General features: G+C 45.1%; 1 protein-coding gene across 1 annotated transcript in view; it reads right to left on the bottom strand.

The window, feature by feature from the left end:
* The window catches only part of LOC147724410 (Y+L amino acid transporter 2-like), a 507,321-nt gene that overhangs the window by 456,387 nt on the left and 31,633 nt on the right, over positions 1-19,301 (bottom strand). The window lies entirely within an intron of this gene.

Here is a 19,301-nt window from a genome sequence, read left to right as displayed (position 1 = left end):
CTGCCTGAACTTCCCTGTGTGACTTCTTGTCAGAAATGTCTGGGTTTGGGAGGTTTCCCTACATTGCCACCGAGCCCGGGACCCAAAACACAGGTGAATCCCTTGAAAAAAACAGGTCTTTTTGTGAACAATAATTTTCAAGTCTCCACAGTGCATTTTGGGACATTTCTTGTCGCGGGCATTAGACCTACCCACACAAGTGACGTACCATTTTTTGGGGAGACGTGGGGGAATGCTGGGTAGGTGGTAGTTTGTGGCTACTAACCGATTCCAGTCCTTTCCATCACAGAAATGTTTGAGGGTTGAAAGGGATTCTGGGTAACAGAGCCTGGTAAGAGTAGCACAAGTCAACCCATCCTGGATTTCCCTGGGTGTCTAATTTAAAAAAAAAGTACAAGTTTGCTAGGTTTCCCTAGGGGGAAGCTGAGCTAGGGCCCAAAATCCACAGCTAAGCACATTGAAAATAAAGTGTCAGTTTTCCGCGTTTTGGGCCATTTCCTATTGCAGGCACTAGGCCTACCCACACAAGTGAGGCACTTTTTCTATTGGGAGACTTTCAGGAATGCTGGCTGGGTGGAAGTTTGTGGTTCCCAGCAGATTCCAGAATTTTCCATCACAGAAATGTGATGAACATGTGTTTTTTTTTTTACAAAGCTTAAAGTTTGCAAGGGATTCTGGGTCTTATAGCCTGGTGATAGCCACACGGGTCACTCAATCCTGGATTTCCCTGGGTGTCAAACTTTTAAAAACATACAGGTTTGCTAGTTTCTTAAGGTGCCGGCTGAGCTAGGGATCAAAATCCATAGCTAGACACATTGCAAAAACAAATCGGTTTTCAATAGAAAAATTTGACATGTCCACATTGCATTTTTCCCCGTTTTTTTGCCACGGGCGCTAGGCCTACTTACATAGGTTAGGTACAGTTTTTATTGGGAGACATAGGGGAGCATATAATAGTAGAACACGTGTTATTTACCATTTGTCTTTCTATTCATTTCTAACTTCCGGATGTAAGACAGTGTGCAAAAAAAGAAAACATTTTGAAAAATGCCCTCAAATTATCATGCTATTATGGGTACCCACAAATTCAAAGATGTTTAAATAACCACTGCTTCTAAATTCCATATCTTTTTCCCATTTTTGAAATACATAGGTTTCCTTGATACCTATTTTTCACTCTTCATATTTTAACAAATGATCTGCTATTTACACGGTACACAATGAAAAATCATTGCAAGGTGCAGGTCAGTAATTAGCTCTGGGTACCTCAGGTTCTTAGTGAACCTATCTGCCTTATATATCCCCACAACCATAAGGGTCCAGCGGATGTAACAGTATATTGCTTCAAAATCTGCGATAGTTAGAATAAGTTACAGGTGCAAATGTAGGCACAAATGGCTGTTTTTTTAACTCAATTTCAATATTTTGTCATTTCAACTGTTACTTTCTATAGGAAAACCTTGAAGGATCTACAGAAATCACCCCATTCTGAATTCTGAGTTCTATCTACTTTCGAAAATTGTATAGCTTTCCATGATTCATTATTGGCTTCACACCCATTTCTCCGACTAACTGGAAGGAGGTTGAAAGCACAAACAAATAGAAAAACAATAGACTGAATCTTAGTAAAATGTCAAAACGTTGTAGAAAATGTTGGTTTTCTGATAAAAGTCTGCCTGTCCCTGAAAGCCGGGCAGACAATGATTTTATCACTCCAACCCCTTTGTTGATACCACTTGCAGGGAAAAAAATAGATGTTTTCTTCTGCAGCACTTTTTTCTCATTTTCCCCCCCAAAAACAAAACGTTTAGCTGTATTTTGGCAAATTTCTTGTTACCCTCCAGGGGAATCCACAAACCCTGAGTACCTTTATAATCCTCAGAATATTGGAGAAAAAAAGGATGCAAATTTGGCATGGATACTTTATGTAGACAAAAAGTTATGTGGCCCTAAGAACAAACTACTCCAAGTAGCCAACAAAAGGGGTGGAAGAAGGGGGAGGGGTGGCCTGGCAGTGAAGGGGTTATTATACAGAATAAACAAAAACAGAGCCAAGATGCAACCTTGACAGATCCCTAGATTGAGTTTAAAGTGCTCAGTGCATTCCCCCATCACCAAATATGACTGAGGATGACAGGTTAGAGTCCTCCTACTCTCCGGGCCGCTGCAGGGGTTCCCATTCGAGCGGAGAGAGTGCTACTTGATTCTTGGTCTTGCTGCTTGCCATTTTAGATGGTTGGTGGTCCAGCTTTTTACACTATTTCTGGGGGGAAACATATTTAAAGGATGGAAAGCCGGAAGCGCATCGGACGAGCGCAGCGGGCGTAAAGCTGGTGCGCCGAAGAAGTGCCTAAGGCAAGCCCATCTGCGCCTAGATCGCGCCGAGCACCAGGGATGTTGCCCATTTTCTTATCCACCCAGCTGAGCGCCAGTCATACTCTGGTAAGGATTTGCATAATTTAAATACATTTCCTATTACAAGGCACAAACAATGTGCCTGCTTAGACCTTAGCATACTGACTTCTGAGAAAGCGGAGGGCTGTGCTAACTGCAGCTTTTCCTTGCAGCCGGACCTGGCACCTCATACATCTCTCTCCTCCAATCTGCTACCAAGAGTAAGTGCCATGAGAGCTCCTTGCGCAACGCGCTGTGCCCTCATCAATACCCGGTCTTTGCCTAAACACAAGCTAGATATTGCTGAGCTGATTGATGCTCAGCAAATAGACATGCTTTTTGTCACAGAAACCTTGGGCGATAATTTGGCAGGACCGGATTTCTGCATAGCTGTCCCTCAAGGGTTCAATGTATTTAAACATAATAGAGCTTACAAAAAGGATCCTTTGAGCTCGTATCTTCCCTAGACTGTAAAGCTTTTCTTTTCAACTTAGAAATAGCTAACCGTCTTTCATTTAAAGGAAGGCTACTCTATCGCCCGCCAGAAGGGAAAACTGGATTCCTTACCTCACTTAATTCTCTGTTTGAAACCTGTTCTATTGAGAATTTAGTCCATTTTTTAGGTGATTTTAATTTTCCCCTCAAAGCCGACTAGGATTCAAACACTGCCTCTTTAATCAATATCATGACTATGGCAAGACGATGTCAAATAGTTACAGGCCTTACACACCAGGCTGGCCACATCCTAGATGGCATCTTTACTAAAAATGAACTCACTGTGATTAAAGATATTTTGCCATTAACATGGACGGACCATTTGACAATTATTTTTGAGCTGAACAACCCTTCCACGGATCAGGCCAATAATCTGAAGCAATCTATTAGAACCTATCATAACTGAAAGCAGGTTAATAACAATATGCTAAACCTCCAACTTTCTTGTGCTCAAAATAAACTTCCAGAAAATGCAGAATTAACTTCCTCCTAATTCAATCACTGACTCACATCAGTTGCCAACAAGATAGCCGCTTACAGAAAAACCTTGAGTAAGAGAAAATCACCAACTGCTCCATGGTTTTCAGAAACCCTTAGAGATAAGAAACAAGAGTGTAGGGGACAGGAGAGACGCTGGAGATCCAACTATAATGTCAGCAAACTCTCCAACTACAAAGCTCTAAGGGCTAAATACAAAAGTTTGAGATTTACATAGAAGCACTCCTACAATGCTAAGCAAATTGAGGAGGCAAAAACTCCACCAGCAAACTTTTACAAGTAGTCTCCAAACTATCTGTACCACCAGAAAAAAATGCAACTGAGCATTCACAAGCTTTTTGCAACTCTTTAAGTCAGCATTTTTTTTAACGAAAGCAGAGCAAATACATGTCACTTTTGACAATAAGACATGCTCAGAGGGGTGTGTTTCAGAGAATGTCGGTTCCCTCAAGGTTCCAACCTTCACTGAATTTAAACCAGTCACCAATGATAAGGTTATAACTCTTATTCAGCAGGCCAAATCAGGTGCTCCCCACGACCCACTCCCCCCCAGTATGTTCAAGCAAGCACCTGAGATTCTGGTTCCTCTATTTTTATCTCCATGTTCACACAGGGCTTGTTTCCCCCTATTTGAAAAGGGCATCTATTTTGCCCCTGCTGAAACAACCTAGCCTTGATCGCATTGAACCTAATAATTACAGGTCCATCTCAAGTCTTCCTCTCCCAGCTAAACTGGTTGAAAAAGTTGTGAATTACCAGTTAACTCTCTATCTGCACAAAAACAAATGCCTAGATGAAACGCGGTTTAGTTTCAGGGCAGAACACAGCACCGAATCTGCCCTGATTAAGGCCACAGACGAAATTAGAGCAGTGTAGGATGTAGGAGGCACTGCTGCTCTGATTCTGCTCAACCTGTCAGTGGCTTTCGGCACGGTCTACCATGATTTGCTACTTAATTGTCTGAATTCTATTGGCATTGCTAAAAAAGCTCTTACACTGGTTTCTTCCTTTCTGCCCAGGAGAACACAATCAGTTGCCTTGGGTAGCTATGATTCTCTTTCCTTTGTTTTTCCATGTGGGGTTTCACAGGGCTCTTCTTTGAGTCCAACTCTTTTTAATATCTATGTGTCTGCATTAGTGGTACTTATCAGATGCTTCAGTTTGGCATTAACATCCTATGCAGATGATAAACAAATTGTCTTGTCTGTTTTTAAAAACAATCGGCCACCGATTCAAAGATTTAGGGAGTGCATGCTGGCAGTTCCTGAATGAGCTCACATATCTCAGGTTAAACTCTGGAAAAACTGAGATATTCATCTTTGGTAATTTCTCCCCAAGCTGGTCAGAGAGCTGGTGGCCTGATGAACTGTGGACGGCACCCATCTCAGCTGCCAAGGCCAAAAACATTGGTGTGATTATAGATAAAAAACTAAACTTTGAGGCACAAGTTAACGCCGCCTCTTTATCTAGCTTCTTCTTACTTAAGGTAATCAAGAACATCTTACCTTTAATCTCTTTGGACAGCTATAAAACAGTAGTTACTTCGCTAGTCCTTGCCAAACTAGACTACTGCAACAGGCTTTATCTGGTATGCCTAGGAAGCAGCTATGAAAGTTGCAAATGATTCAGAATGCTGCTACTAAGCTCTTTTTAGGAATTCCCAAGTTTTAATCAGTAGGGAAAAAACTTTCAGAAGCTGTATTGGCTCCCGGTTAGGAGCCATATTGTCTTTAAGGCACTGAAAACTTGGCTGTTTAATAAATAGAGCTCCTTGCTTACTCCGGACTACCAGCGCCAAGACATCTTTTGGTATTCGTGCGCTTAACACATTTTTTAACATAACATTAACATAGCAATGCGGGGGGCACCCGGACATCTGGTGAACTGCAGTCATGGCAGCAGAACTTAACTCCGGGACCTCCCAACTGGGATCATTGACAGAGGTCGCCACTCTTCTTTCCTTGATCATCACGTGCTGTGTCGTACCCAGCTGTGACTCCCGCCTCATCAATGGCACCAAGGCGGTCAGGTGCTGAGGGTCAGAGGTGCCATGGTGCCCCCCTGCACAACCAGGTTCTTACCTTGAGGGAAGCAACAGAAAAGTGGTCTTCAGTATCAACGCAACGTATCCCTGGGAGTACACAGGCGCCTGAGGCAAACAGATGCCCAGCAATTCAAGTTGTCCTTTAAGCAGCACAGGTCTCCCCGGGGTAGTGCTCCCTCGGAGGAAGAACAGTTGGAGGTGAATATGGACGCCACGTCCATTGAAGAACTGAACATCTGTGACATGTTCAAAGACCTCAAACAGTCACTCACTGCCATCGACCTAAAGCTCAACTCCATGTCTGACAGGCTGGACAGGTTAAAAGACAAGGTATCCGGCCAGGATGAATGCATTGCAGAGGTCGAACAATGTATGTCCATGCTGGAGGACATGGGGAGGCAGCCACGTGTGAAAAACTGCTCACCATGGAAAAAGTCCCGGGATCGATCAGGAATAAGAATGAAGAAATTGAAGCTAGGTCAAGATGCAACAATCTGCGCATTTTGGGGATACCACCACCATGGCCTGTGTTGAAGACTACTTAAAAGAAATGCTGCGATCCCTGTTAGATGCCTCCCTATCTGCAGTCTGCATGGTAGAAAGGACCCATAGATCTCTTGGTCCAAGACACCACCCAGGTGCTCCAGCGAGACCAATAATCGCCGACCTGCTGAATTACGAATCACTGACAAAACATCGAAGGACATATTATCGAACTACAATTGTATCGATACAAAAATATCGATGACATTAATATCGACATCCTATACTTATTTAAGAATTAACAAAAATATCGAATACACAATATCGACATGTCTACCGGGCGGAATAGCGGCAGACGGGCTTTCCGTCCGCCGCGGACCCCCCAGCCATTATAATATGGCGGGGGTCATTTCTGCAAGGATGGCGGGCGGATCACCCCCGCCGGGCCAGCGGTGGCTAACGCCGGCCCGGAGGGGGCGATCCGCCCACCATCCTAATAGGGCCCCAAGTATTTACCGAACCATTTACAAAAAATAGATTAAACAACAACCCAAAGTCAAAACCAATCGCTAAACCCCTAACCACCCCCTATAAAAAAGATAGAAACAAATAATACAAAGAAATGTACTTTTATTTTTCAGACAAAGAAAATACAGAAAGAACATACCACAACTAAAGAGTAAACCTCATCGAAATCAAATACATAAAAACCAACTTTGTAAGTCTATAGTACAAAAATGTTTTTTGGTTTAAATTCAAATACATAGAATAACATATCTAATAACAATAATATATCTTTTTTATAGAATAACAAACAGCAAAATGACTGAAGGAGCAGCATTTATAACAAGCCAGAAAGGAAAAATTTTACTATGCTATATGGGATACACTTACACACAGGAAAAGCAATTTGGAATAAAAGTTAACTGGAAATTCTGTAAATACTACTCAAATAAATGCTACGGTCGTGCAACAAGGGAAACAACAGTACTGTATACTAGCGAACATAACCACCCACCTAACGTGACAGAAATTGAAGTCAGATCTGCATTAGAAACAATAAAGGAAGCTAGCACAGGTTCTCAGAAACCCACAAGTGTTATTTTAAAAGAGCAGATTCCCAAAAATCCCTAAAACAGCTACTACACAAATGCCAAGTGTAGCTTCACTAAAGAGAACTATATCACGTACCAAAAAACTAATATTACTTCCACTCCTATTCCTAGAACATATAGCAAAGTTATTATAAGTCCTGACAAAGTATCACTTTAAACGAAGAACCATTTGTCATTTTTGATAATCAAAGCAATGACAAAAGATTAATAATATTTGGCACTGCAACTAATCCGATAAAACCACAAGAAAGTCAATATTGGATGATGGATGGGACTTTTACTATATGTCCCAAGCCCTTTTTCCAACTGTATATAATACATGGGCTACATCAGAATTGCAATATACTATTAATTTGCGCATTATTACCAAACAAAAATAACTTCACATAAATTAAACTATTAAATACAATAAAACAAAAAACTAACTACTTTTCCCCCACAAAAAGTCATCCTAGATTTTGAACAGTCAATGATTATTGTAATCTTAAAAACACACCCCCATACCTGCATCCAAGGGTGTTACTATCATTTTAATCAGTGCCTCTGGAAACACATGCAAAAATCAGCACTAAGCATAGAATATGCAACTAAATCTTGTTTTGCAAATCAAATAAAAAAATTAACAGCATTAGGTTACATCCCAGACATAGACGTCGCAGAACATTACAACATATTTATAGACAGTACCTTTTACAAACAAAATGAAGCTAAACTAAGTCCACTATTGGACTATTTTTAGGACACATAGGTCGGCAGACTACACATATCTGGCCTCAGGATAAACCCTAAATTCTTAATACCCTGGTGGAACGTATAGAGAAGCACATTAAATGGGAAATCCAAAACTAACAATGCAGTCGATGGATGGCATAATGCCTTCATTCAATCAAGAGGCAGAACCAAACAAAACACTTGAAAAATATATACAATGCCTACAAAAAGAACAGAGCTATCAAGCGTTACAAATGGAACAATCCATAACTCAATTAACTCCCAAAACATCTAAACAAACGAAACAAATGCATAAATATCTAGAACAACAAGTAGAATTGTACCCTAGTACAAAAGGCCTGGAATACCTAAACCTAATAGCCAAAACTCTCCTTTAAAGCATTAAAACCAATGAATTAGAAATTACTCAGCTTTCAAACATAGCATACAAGTAAAATTAATATATTTTATCACAAAAATAATTATTGTGTGCAATATATTTTTACTTTTTTTTAATGAAATATATGAACACACATTAATATTATTTGTAATAAAATACAATTCAACAATAATAATAAATAATTACCCACCCACAATAAATACAAATACATAAACTTGCCAAATTTATTCCAGGGGCTGTAAAATCCATGTTCTACCAACACAATCCAAATATAAAAAAAAGCTTTCCCAAAAAAAGTGAAAAAATCCAACTGTAGCAAAAATTAATAATCCATGTAGCAAAGGTACTTTGGAAATCCATTAAAAAAACGAAAATGTATAAAAGAGTAAAAAAAAAATCCAGGAAAACTGAATAATTTAAAGAAGTGTCAAAAATATATTAGTTAATAAAACTAACAAACACTCCTTTAAAAAAAAAAAAAGACTCCTTCCGATACGAAGAACTTCTGAAAATAAAAAGATTCAAAACAAAAGCACATACATTCCCACCCACATAAAACAACAAATAAACACTTACTAACAATAATACTAACTTTACATTTGATAAAAATATACCTTAAACAACGTAATCCTAACTCTCTAAACAGGCCTACCCAACGGTAACAATACGTAAAAATACCACCCGTAATTATAACATATAACATTTCTGAATTCAACTAATAAATTTCTAACTACATTAAACAGTATCTAACTAGGTTCAAAATTTATTTAAAAGTTATTTAAAACAAAGAAAACAAACCTTACCTTTAGCGACATAAAGTGTCTCCCAACTGCAAGCTTCTCTTCAACTAAAATGACACAAAACGACATAACGCGGTTACAAAATAGAAGACCCATAACCTAATAAAATAGTTTACCATTAAAAAGAAGTCATTTAATGCAATAAAATATTACTTTACATATAAAAAATTTCAAACTATTTAAATAAAATAGTAATATTTTTTGATTTAAGTAAAAAAAAATTAAAAGTACCGATGTTGAAAAATCTTAAAAATAAATATAATAAAAATAATATTTATTATTATAATTACAGAAAAAAAGAAATACAAAAAAATGTAAATATATATATAAATAATTTTCTGTTAAAAACGAGTTTTAACTTGAAAATGGTGTTTAGAAATGTATAATAATGTTTTTAATATTAATATTAAATAAAAAAATAATATGTCTATACAAAATGTGTAAAAAGGTTAAACATATACATTCTGGGGGCGATTCCGATCTCCGTCGGTCAGCCCTCCGAGACGTGTCAGTAGCCTTACCTTATGGCCGAACCGTACCAGGAGCGGGACTGTCCGAGCGAGGACGTACGATGCGGATAAGTGTCAAATTCCCGACCGATCCGCACGCTCCGACTCCATCACCAATTTCTGTCCGAGCCTGACCCGGAAGCACACAATTCGCGCTGCATGGCAACCTAAACACTGCTACTTCCGGCCGGTGAAGTACGATGCGCAGTTCCTACGTTCTGGACGGGTAACCACGTACAGCACATCACAGCACCCGGAAGAGCTGCATATCAACTCCAAAACGTGCCATTAACCGATTCCACTGATTCGAAATGGAGCAGCCAGCCACAGATCGAGACGGACCATGAATCAAATCACGCAGGTCATACCAGTCCTGTACATATATGACCGGATCAGGAACAGACGCGGACGGTGCAGACGGTAAGTCGGACACCAACCCCACAAACAAATCCAGGGGGTCCAAACCCTGTCCACCATTTCCACGCTTCCTCAGGGAACCCATGGCCACCGCCATTGCCACCCCACCCATGGGGGCATCTTACCCACCACCACTGCCACCCCACCCATAGGTGCATATTGTCTATCACTGATGCCACTCCTACCCATAAGTGTCATGTTGCCTATCACTGATCCCACCCCACCCATAGGGGCATGGTGCCTATCACTGATGCCGCAACACCCATAGGGGCATGTTGCCTATCACTGATGCCACTCCCACCCATAAGTGTCATGTTGCCTATCACCGATACCACCCCACCCATAGGGGCATGGTGCCTATCACTGATGCCACCCCACCCATAGGGGCATGTTGCCTACCACTAATGCCACTCCCACCCATAAGTGTCATGTTGCCTATCACTGATGCCACACCACCCATATGTGTCAATTTGCCTATCACTGATGCCACCCCACCCATAGGGGCATGTTGCCTATCACTGATGCCTCCCACCCATAAGTGTAATGTTGCCTATCACTGATGCCACCCCACCCATAGGGGCATGGTGCCTATCACTGATGCCACTCCCACCCATAAGTGTCTTGTTGCCTATCACTGATGCCACCCCACTGATAGGGGCATGGTGCCTATCACTGATGCCACCCCACCCATAGGAGCATGTTGCCTATCACTGATGCCACTCCCTCCCATAAGTGCCATGTTGCCTATCACTGATGCTACCCCACCCATATGTCATGTTGCCTATCACTGATGCCACCCCACCCATAGGGACATGTTGCCTATCACTGATGCCACTCCCACCCATAAGTGTCATGTTGCCTATCACTGATGCCACCCCACCCATAGGGACATGGTGCCTATCACTATTGCCACTCCCACCCATAAGTGTCATGTTACCTATCACTGATGCCACCCTACCCATATGTATCATGTTGCCTATCACTGATACCACCTCATCCATAGGGGCATGGTGCCTCTCACTGATGCCTCCCCACCCATAGGGGTCAGTGTGGCAGACAATATTGACATCCCCACCCATAGGGAGGATGATGCAACACACATCATCAAACATCAACCACAGGCATGTCAGCCAAATACTTTTCACAACAACATCATGCCAACAGTGTGTAGTGCCTGACAAATACCCCCAACAGTGATTTTGAATCATGACACACATAGTAACTACCATCACATGTGTGATCGACACCAGAGTGTGGGCTACAAAAGTCAAGCTTTTAAATATCACTGGGCCAATGTGTGAACCCCCCCCCCCCCCCCCCCCCATCAGTGTGTACATCCAAAGTAAAATGTGTGGACACTAACTGCACCTAAAGTTGAGCATTGTGGCAAAGGGTGAAAATCACCCATCATCACACTGACCACAAGGTAGGTGTCATCATGGAAATAGCAGTACTTGCCAAACAGTATGTATGATTCCTGGGCATGTCTGCACAACACCTGTACAGTCAACCTACATCTACCGCCCAAAGTATGCACTGGTGACATACGCCTGGGTATGGTATTGCCCCTTACGTCACCAGCACATAGACAATACATATGTCTACCAAGTTGCACAGAGGACACATTCGACATTACCCCAATGATGACCACACCTGCATGTACAGTGGAGATGGCACAACAGTCAGGGAAAGTGTCCAATTGGACATTGTGAAGCACATCATATGTGCATGGGTGCAAGCCACGAGGTGGCCATGCCAATTAAATGTTACCATCCCTGTGCCAAATTAGTTAATCATGACACACCCACTCAGCTGCAAAGGATGACATGGATACCAACCTGAACATGAAACACATCTCATGGGCCACATGGAGTATACCACATCAACACCTCAGTAACAGACATTTGTAAATCCTGCATCATCACACCAAGGTCAGGCTAAACAGCATCAACAAAATCTACATCTCAATCAAATGCACATGGAGAACAAAAAATGCTTTAATCAGCAATCTGCCATCTGGAATGGAAAACTCAAAAATGAAATGTAGCCCAATGTCCATTAGAAATTCAAACGTCCAATGATGGTGTCAGTGACAGCTGTCCCCCGTTGCTTGCCTACACTGATAAGGACTGGGGAAATCCACTTTGAGGGGCATACATGGGGCAGGCAGGCACCACAGGGACAGGATCAGGGCTCAGAAGGAGGTTGGGAAGGGGTGCTGGGTGCAGGAGATTCAGTTGCAACTGCAGTGGAGGGGTCTGACATGGGCTGTGCCGTCACAACTGTGGGGCACAACTCTGATGGGGTGGTTGCCGACACATCTGCAGTGGGCAAGTCAGGTGTAGTGGACATGGTTCCCACTGCAGTGTCCATGTCAGACTGGGTGGGCGTGGACTCCACTGCAGTGCCTAACCCCATGGGAGTGGAAAGGGGTGCAGGTGAGGTTGGCAGGACAGCTAGGGGGGACACGCCGCTCCCCACAGTAGTTGCAGTAACAGACAGACTGGTGGTGGTGTCAGTGGAAGAGCAAGTGGGAGTTGGGGAGTGGCTGAGCATTTTGGGGATGATGTATCTGTGGGTGGGGGAACCTGGGGCAGGGAGTGGCAGGGGAACCTGTGGTGTGCTGACCTGGGGGATGGAGGAAGGAGACTGTGCAGTGATCCTGGGGGTGGGGGTGGGGGTGGGGTCTTGCTCTTCCGGGAATGGGGTGACTTGCGGGTGGGGGCCTCAGTCTGCCTGCGATTGGGGGAGGGTGTCCCCTGTGTGGGGGAACTTCCCCTTCCTCCTGTAGTCAGGATTTGCTGGATCTGAGGGGAAGAGGCCTAGGTCACACAGGAAGAGCTTCTTCGGAGATGGGGTTGCAGGTGAGGCAAGGGAAGGGCTCTTGGAGGGAGAGGGATCTGAGGACTGCGGAGTGGTTGTGGATGCCTGTGTGTGTGTGACCCATCCCCTGTGTGTGTGGTATCAGTCCCCTGACTTAGCTTGCATGCACGTTTAGACTTATGTTTGGGTGATTGTGTGCTGTCTGTGTCTGTGTGTTTGGGTGACCGTGCAGGTGTGTGTGTGTGCTGGGGACAGGTAGGGTGCTAGGAGGACTTGTTTGGGCTGAGGCTGAAGGGGTCAGGGACTGCTTGAGGAGGGATACTGCTGCCGCCAGTGAGGAGGCCATGGACTGATTGGTCCTCTGTAGGGCAGACATGCCAGATGAGATGCCCTCCATGAATGACACCAGTTGTGTCAACACACCGGTGTGTGCATGGAGGACACTCAGCATTTAAGTCTGCCCTACATGGATCTCTTTAAGTAGGTCCACAGACTCCACACTCAGGGCAGCATGGGTCACAGGGGCAGGGGGTGCGATGCCTGGCAGGAAGGAGACATGCTCCCAAACACAGGAGCTGCCACGGACCTCTGGGAGCCGAGGGGAGGGTGGTGGTGGTGGTGATGGGGACAGCCTCACTATCGGTGGTATCTTGGCTTCTGACACCCGCCCCTACAAGGGAGTCATCCTCCAAGCTGCTGTGGTCCTCAGCTGAGGTGGATGGTGCTGAGGACTCCTCGGTGTGGCTCCCCTCACCCTCCGTGCCACTGGGGCCCTCCGACTCCTCAGTCGCTGGCCCAGGCTGGCTCTGCAGCTCCTCCTGTTCCATGGCGCTGTCTCCTGTGCCCGTGGATGTATCTGCATATAAGTAGACAAAGAAAAACCACATTAGTTGCCTATACTGACTCCACACAACACTGTAAGTACACCACATCACAGGCCTTGCAGTGGCATCCTTAGCTGATATTTGCTCTAAATGCACACACAGGTGTACATAGGACAATAGCCAGTCTGAACATCAACAATGGCACTCATGTCCCTCCTGGACCTGTACCCATATGTCTGTTGCATGCTGGCTGGAAATACCCCCAAAGTGAACACATGCACCACATACACAGTTGGTGAGCATGCAAATGACCATGTAGAAGTACAGTACCATTGACATACATCACATCGCATGCCAATCACTCAGTACAGGGGTCTGGATGAATGTATGCCCAGACTCACATCTCTCAATCTGGTGACGCCTAGCAGCACAACACACAATGATATCCTTACGTCCTGATAGTGAATGACACTATGGGGCGCCTGGAGCATCTCTGACTCCATTGCAGGATCCCTCATCTCAAGTCAACGCCCTGGCACAGACATGCATGCTAAGTCACTCTTCACTGTCACTTGTCATGGGGCAATACATCCAGACAACATCATTCTGCACTGCGTCACATTCATAGGTCGTGCCCATACCAAACTCAGCAGCTGACAAGTGCACCACTCTGTTCTTGGACTATGTAGAACCTACATCAACCAAATCGGACATATGAGTGACTGCAAACACAACTACATGAACATGAGCACCTCACAGTTTGCTTACAATGATACACAGCTGCGTAGCAGTCACTCTTGCCTACAGCACTGTACACATTCAACTGACCACACCCCTATATGTTGCACAGGTATGATCACCATTGACACAACTCAGATGTCCTGCTCACACTAGAATCCTCAACACACCAGTTGTCACAAAAAGGAAGCCACACCACAATGACATTGTGTCAGACACCTGATGGCACATTTCCGGAAGCACAATCAGTAGGTCCATAGACGTGAGTGTAAGTACAGACTCTCCAAATGCTGTGGAGTGGGCATGACTGACCAGGTAAAACTAAAACAGTGTATTGGCCGGGACAGTAGGCAGGTGGCTGGGCTAGTGTGACATACTTCCTAAACATACTCCTGAGGACATTACATGGACTCACCTGATGCATGGTCATGTTTTAAGAACCCCACACACATTTTGGGACCCAGGCCAGCAATTTGAACACATATGAAAGGCACACACAGAACACATGTCAGAGACCAGGCATAGTGCACAGAATAGACCCACCCAAGATGCACACATCAGAGTCACAGTAACATATGCTGGGCAGGACCCTCAGCATAGCTGAATGAAGGGACACGGTACCCAAGTTAAAAAAGTCACAGACTGTAGGGGCCACAACTGTGGAGTGTGACTGACACAATTGAGAAACATGAGTCCTGGACTCCAAGACCAACGTAATGTGGGAGTATGACCAGGCCAAAAGACGGCAAATGGCATGTCAGACGTGTTCACAGATCATGCATGGACTTACCCCCTCCTTGCTGCTGTCTGGCCTTCAGTTGCCCATCCATGTCTGGGAAGACCACCGCCAGAATCCGGAGCATGTGGGGAGTCAGGGTCCGGTGTCCACAACTACAGCGAGGAAGCGACAGCTTCAGCTGGACCCTCGCAATCCTCAGAATCCAGCCACGTAGGTCCTGCCACCTCTTCTGGCAGTTGCGGATCCGGCGGTTGTAGACCCCCACAGATCTTACTGCCCGGGCGATGGTCATCCAGATTTGCTGTTTCTGGTGGGCATCAACCTGTGAGGATGACAAAGTGAAGAGGACATTACCACACATGCCACATAATTGTGCTGCATACAGTTGAGAATACATGTAGTCATTACAAAGCTAAAAGGGGTTACACAGGTAGTGCACCCATATAAATGTGCATTTGTGCTGTAGGTCTGACATGGCAACACTGGCTAGGAATTTAAGGCTAGCACTACTGCAGCAGGACACCTGTTCGTCACATGCACCAACATAAATAGGTATCTGGAAGTGCATATGCCTCACACTGATGTGCACACTTCTATTACTTTTAGTCAGACAACATGCATAAAATGATAGGCAGTGGACTGCACACTCACCTGCTCCCATGGTTTCCCATACAGCTTGCTGTACTCTGGGAGGAGCCCATCCAGCAGAGCCTGGTTCTCCTCCTCAGTGAATGCTGGGGCCCTCTCCAAAGTACGTGCCATTGTAGGATCCAGAGGAAGCACAGACAGCAGCAGCAACAGTGGATTTGGGAAAGTGGTCCTGTAGCATGCAGTGCAGGCAAGTGAGCTCCCTGGGGGCATGGCAGCCTTAAATCTGTGCTGCAGAGGCAGATCCTGTGACATTGCCCCTCAATGATAGGCCAAACAGGGTTGCACTCTATGAATCTGTCCAATCCATGGAAATGTAAGACTCCTACACGTCTTCCGCATCGTTCAAATCACTCACCTTCAGGACGCCCTAGGACTGCAACATTGTTGTACGCATCCAACTGTATTTCCAGCACACGCTTCGAACGTTTTTTGAATTCCTGAATTCCTGTCCGTCTCCATGACAGCCCATTGCCAATGAGTGTGCACGGCTCGGTAAACTGACTATCCGACGAGTATTTTTTAAACAAGACGCATCCGCCTGGATACGAATCTATGGGCTATGGGTGCGCACAGCTCCGTCCATGCCTGTACGACACGTCTGCTTACAAATCACCCGCGTCGGGTCAGATTTCATACGCGTCCAACATGCATGAACCAAGCCGTGCCCACGCATTGCCCATTGGCATCAATGTGATCCGATGCGGATGACTGTAATGCATACGCATCGTACAGTCAATAGACAAGGTGTGAGCACTACTCAGTCCATGCATGTACGGCGCGTCTGCATACAAGTCGGCCGCATTGGATCACATTGATGTGACTTGCAGACGATTTAAACACAGATTTAAGGGCAATGGCCACACCTTCAACACCACAGCATGTCCCACATTGTATCCCATGGCATTTAGGGCTGTATCACCTGTGTGTGTATTGAGGTGGGCAACATTTCTATACTTGAATGGCCCTTAGGTCAAGCCACTCCCAGGCTGGGCAGGAGTTCATGGGGACAGATTAGTTTTGGTGTGGTGCATCTCACAAATGTAATTTCAAAGTTTTGGCTTATGGGCATGAGTCATGGACACAATACCAGTTTTGAGATGTGTATGACCTGTTACATACAACATGCGAACTGGGTTGCATGTCATGTACTTCACAGCCAGACTTATGGCTAGAATCATGATCTACACACACAGTCTGTGTGCATGTTTTGTCTCTGGTGTTTGTTGTTCCATGTGCCCAATGTGAGACAGGGTCCACCATGTGCCTTGTGCATGCTATTTCATGCTGTGTGTGTGTGTCTGAAGGGAATCCATGTATGGCCTGCAGGGATCACAGGGGCTACTAACTGTGTGACACAATATTGGTTGTGTTTTGTTCATGATACAACATGGCATTCCAGTGCACATGTGGCAATACAGGGACCATGGCTATTTCCCTGACATGGATTTGTGATGCCTGTGAAACATCAATCCTACCTTATCACTGTGTTGTGTGTTTTGAACGTGAGTGCAGTCCGTGGGTACCGTGCCACAGACCAATGATTTGCCATTGCACCCCAAGGAACTCATGTACACATGTGTGATTCATGTGTGAGATGATGGGCATGAAGGTGACATATGTGTCCATAACCAACTGCACCCACCATAGTAAATTGTGAATACCTATGATGTACAATGTGCTTTTATTGCAAGGTGAGTGCCATATGGGTAGCTGAATATATGATGTTACTTTGCTCATCTCTGTACTTCAGGGCCCCAGCAGTCCATAGACCGTTCCCTGACCTCGAGACCATGGAGGTACGCGACAGCATCCGACGCTACCGCTTTACCAGGAGCATGATCGATGAGTTGGCGGAGCAGTTGGCACCAAATCTGCTACCTGGCCGCACATACCCGACAGCACTGACAGCAAAGATGAAGGTGATGGCAGCCCTGCACTTCTTTGACACCGGTACTTTCCAACACACTGTGGCTAGTGTTGGTGGTATGTCACAAACTATGTTCAGCCGTGTGCTATGAGATGTCTTGGACGGGATGTTGACTCACCTGGACTCCTACATCTAGTTTCCTAGACTGGGTGAACTCACAGAGATCAAGGATGCCTTCTATGGACTGGGGAGGATGCCAAACATGATTGGCTCAATCAATGGCACACATGTGGCCCTGATAGCAGCACGGGCACAAGAACAGACATACCACAACCGCAAACATTTCCACTCAATCAATGCTCTTGTGGTATGCCTGGCGGACATGGTGATTACACATGTGTGTGAACATTTCCCTGGTTTTGCCCACAATGCCTACATCTTGCAGAGGAGTTGCATACCGTTGGGGACCCCCACTACCTGGCTGAATCCTCCGGTGCTATCCTGGTACACATCTATGATGCGTACCAGTTGGGGGTCATCAGGCAGTCCAGCCCCCCCTGCAGACAGTAGCCTCTGCTTAACACCACTCCCACCACCCCTAGACACACGGGCTGTACCTGTGGTGGCAGGCACAGTTGACCCTGGGGCCCCTTGGGTGTCATTGTGTCATTGTTGGTAGCATCCAGTGTGGCCGGGGGCCTTGTGCTGCTTGAACTTGGTCTCCTGGGTCTGTCCATGTTGGCGGTGGTGTTAGGTCTGTGGCCAGATGGTGTTGGCGTGGCTGCAGGGGGTGCAGGTGTTTCTGATAGTGGGGCTGCCTGACGAATCACACCGGAGGTGCCAGGTTGATCTTCGTCATCCGAAGAGGACAGAGCGAGATCCACCGCAGAGAGATCATCCTCCACCAGAGTCTGGGCCAGGGACTCATCCTCACTTGCTGGTGTTTCCCTATTGCCACATGTGTTTGGAAGAGACAGACATTGTCAGTTATAATATTACAGACATCAATAGTTGAACTATGTACATTGCAACAGGGAGGGGGAAAGAGGTACTGATATATTCATCTTGCAATGGGTAGTACTAACAAAGAAAGAGGGGACAAGGGATTACTCATCCTGTGCAGCCATGGTATGTACATGATTTCATCCCTTAGTAAATTCCTTCCTATACGTATCCAGGAATGGGGCTGTGCTTCTTGGATTGCTGCCTCAGTGTACTGTAGCTGCATTTACTTTGGTTCACCTTCACTGCAAATATGATGTGCCTCCACCTGGAGGTAGACAGGCTGCTTTCCCAGTAATGTCCAGAGGTGATATTAGCTGTAGGATCACATGGGGCTGCTACATCTTGACCAACAGGGACCAACCTCAGGTGCGGTGGATCAGTAGCTGGATCCACACACAACTCCTTTGTTTGTAACTTCATACATCACAATGTTCAACATTTTGGCTTTGACTTTGGGTATTGTGTGTGGTTTTGACTCACAGCACTCAAGCAAAAACACACTCTCAGTTTTCTCCTCTGGGCACTACTGGTGAACCAGGCAGGTTACCACCAGGTGGAGGCACAGCATATTTGCAACAAGGGGGAGCCAATGATGCTGCTGCTACAGTACACTGATGTGGAAAAGCATGATATCACGCACTACACATGTGTACATATGTGAGGCTTTCAATGGAGGCAACACAATCAGTTATGAACCAGTTTGCACAGGAGGAGTAGATAATTCACCGCTCCTTGATCTTTGTAACAATGTTTGATATACATGACATTTGCAACGTGACGTCAGGATG

The sequence above is a fragment of the Lissotriton vulgaris genome, chromosome 4_1, assembly GCF_964263255.1.
Source record: "Lissotriton vulgaris chromosome 4_1, aLisVul1.2, whole genome shotgun sequence".
NCBI lineage: Eukaryota > Metazoa > Chordata > Amphibia > Caudata > Salamandridae > Lissotriton > Lissotriton vulgaris.
This window is presented reverse-complemented; position numbering and strand designations above follow the sequence as displayed.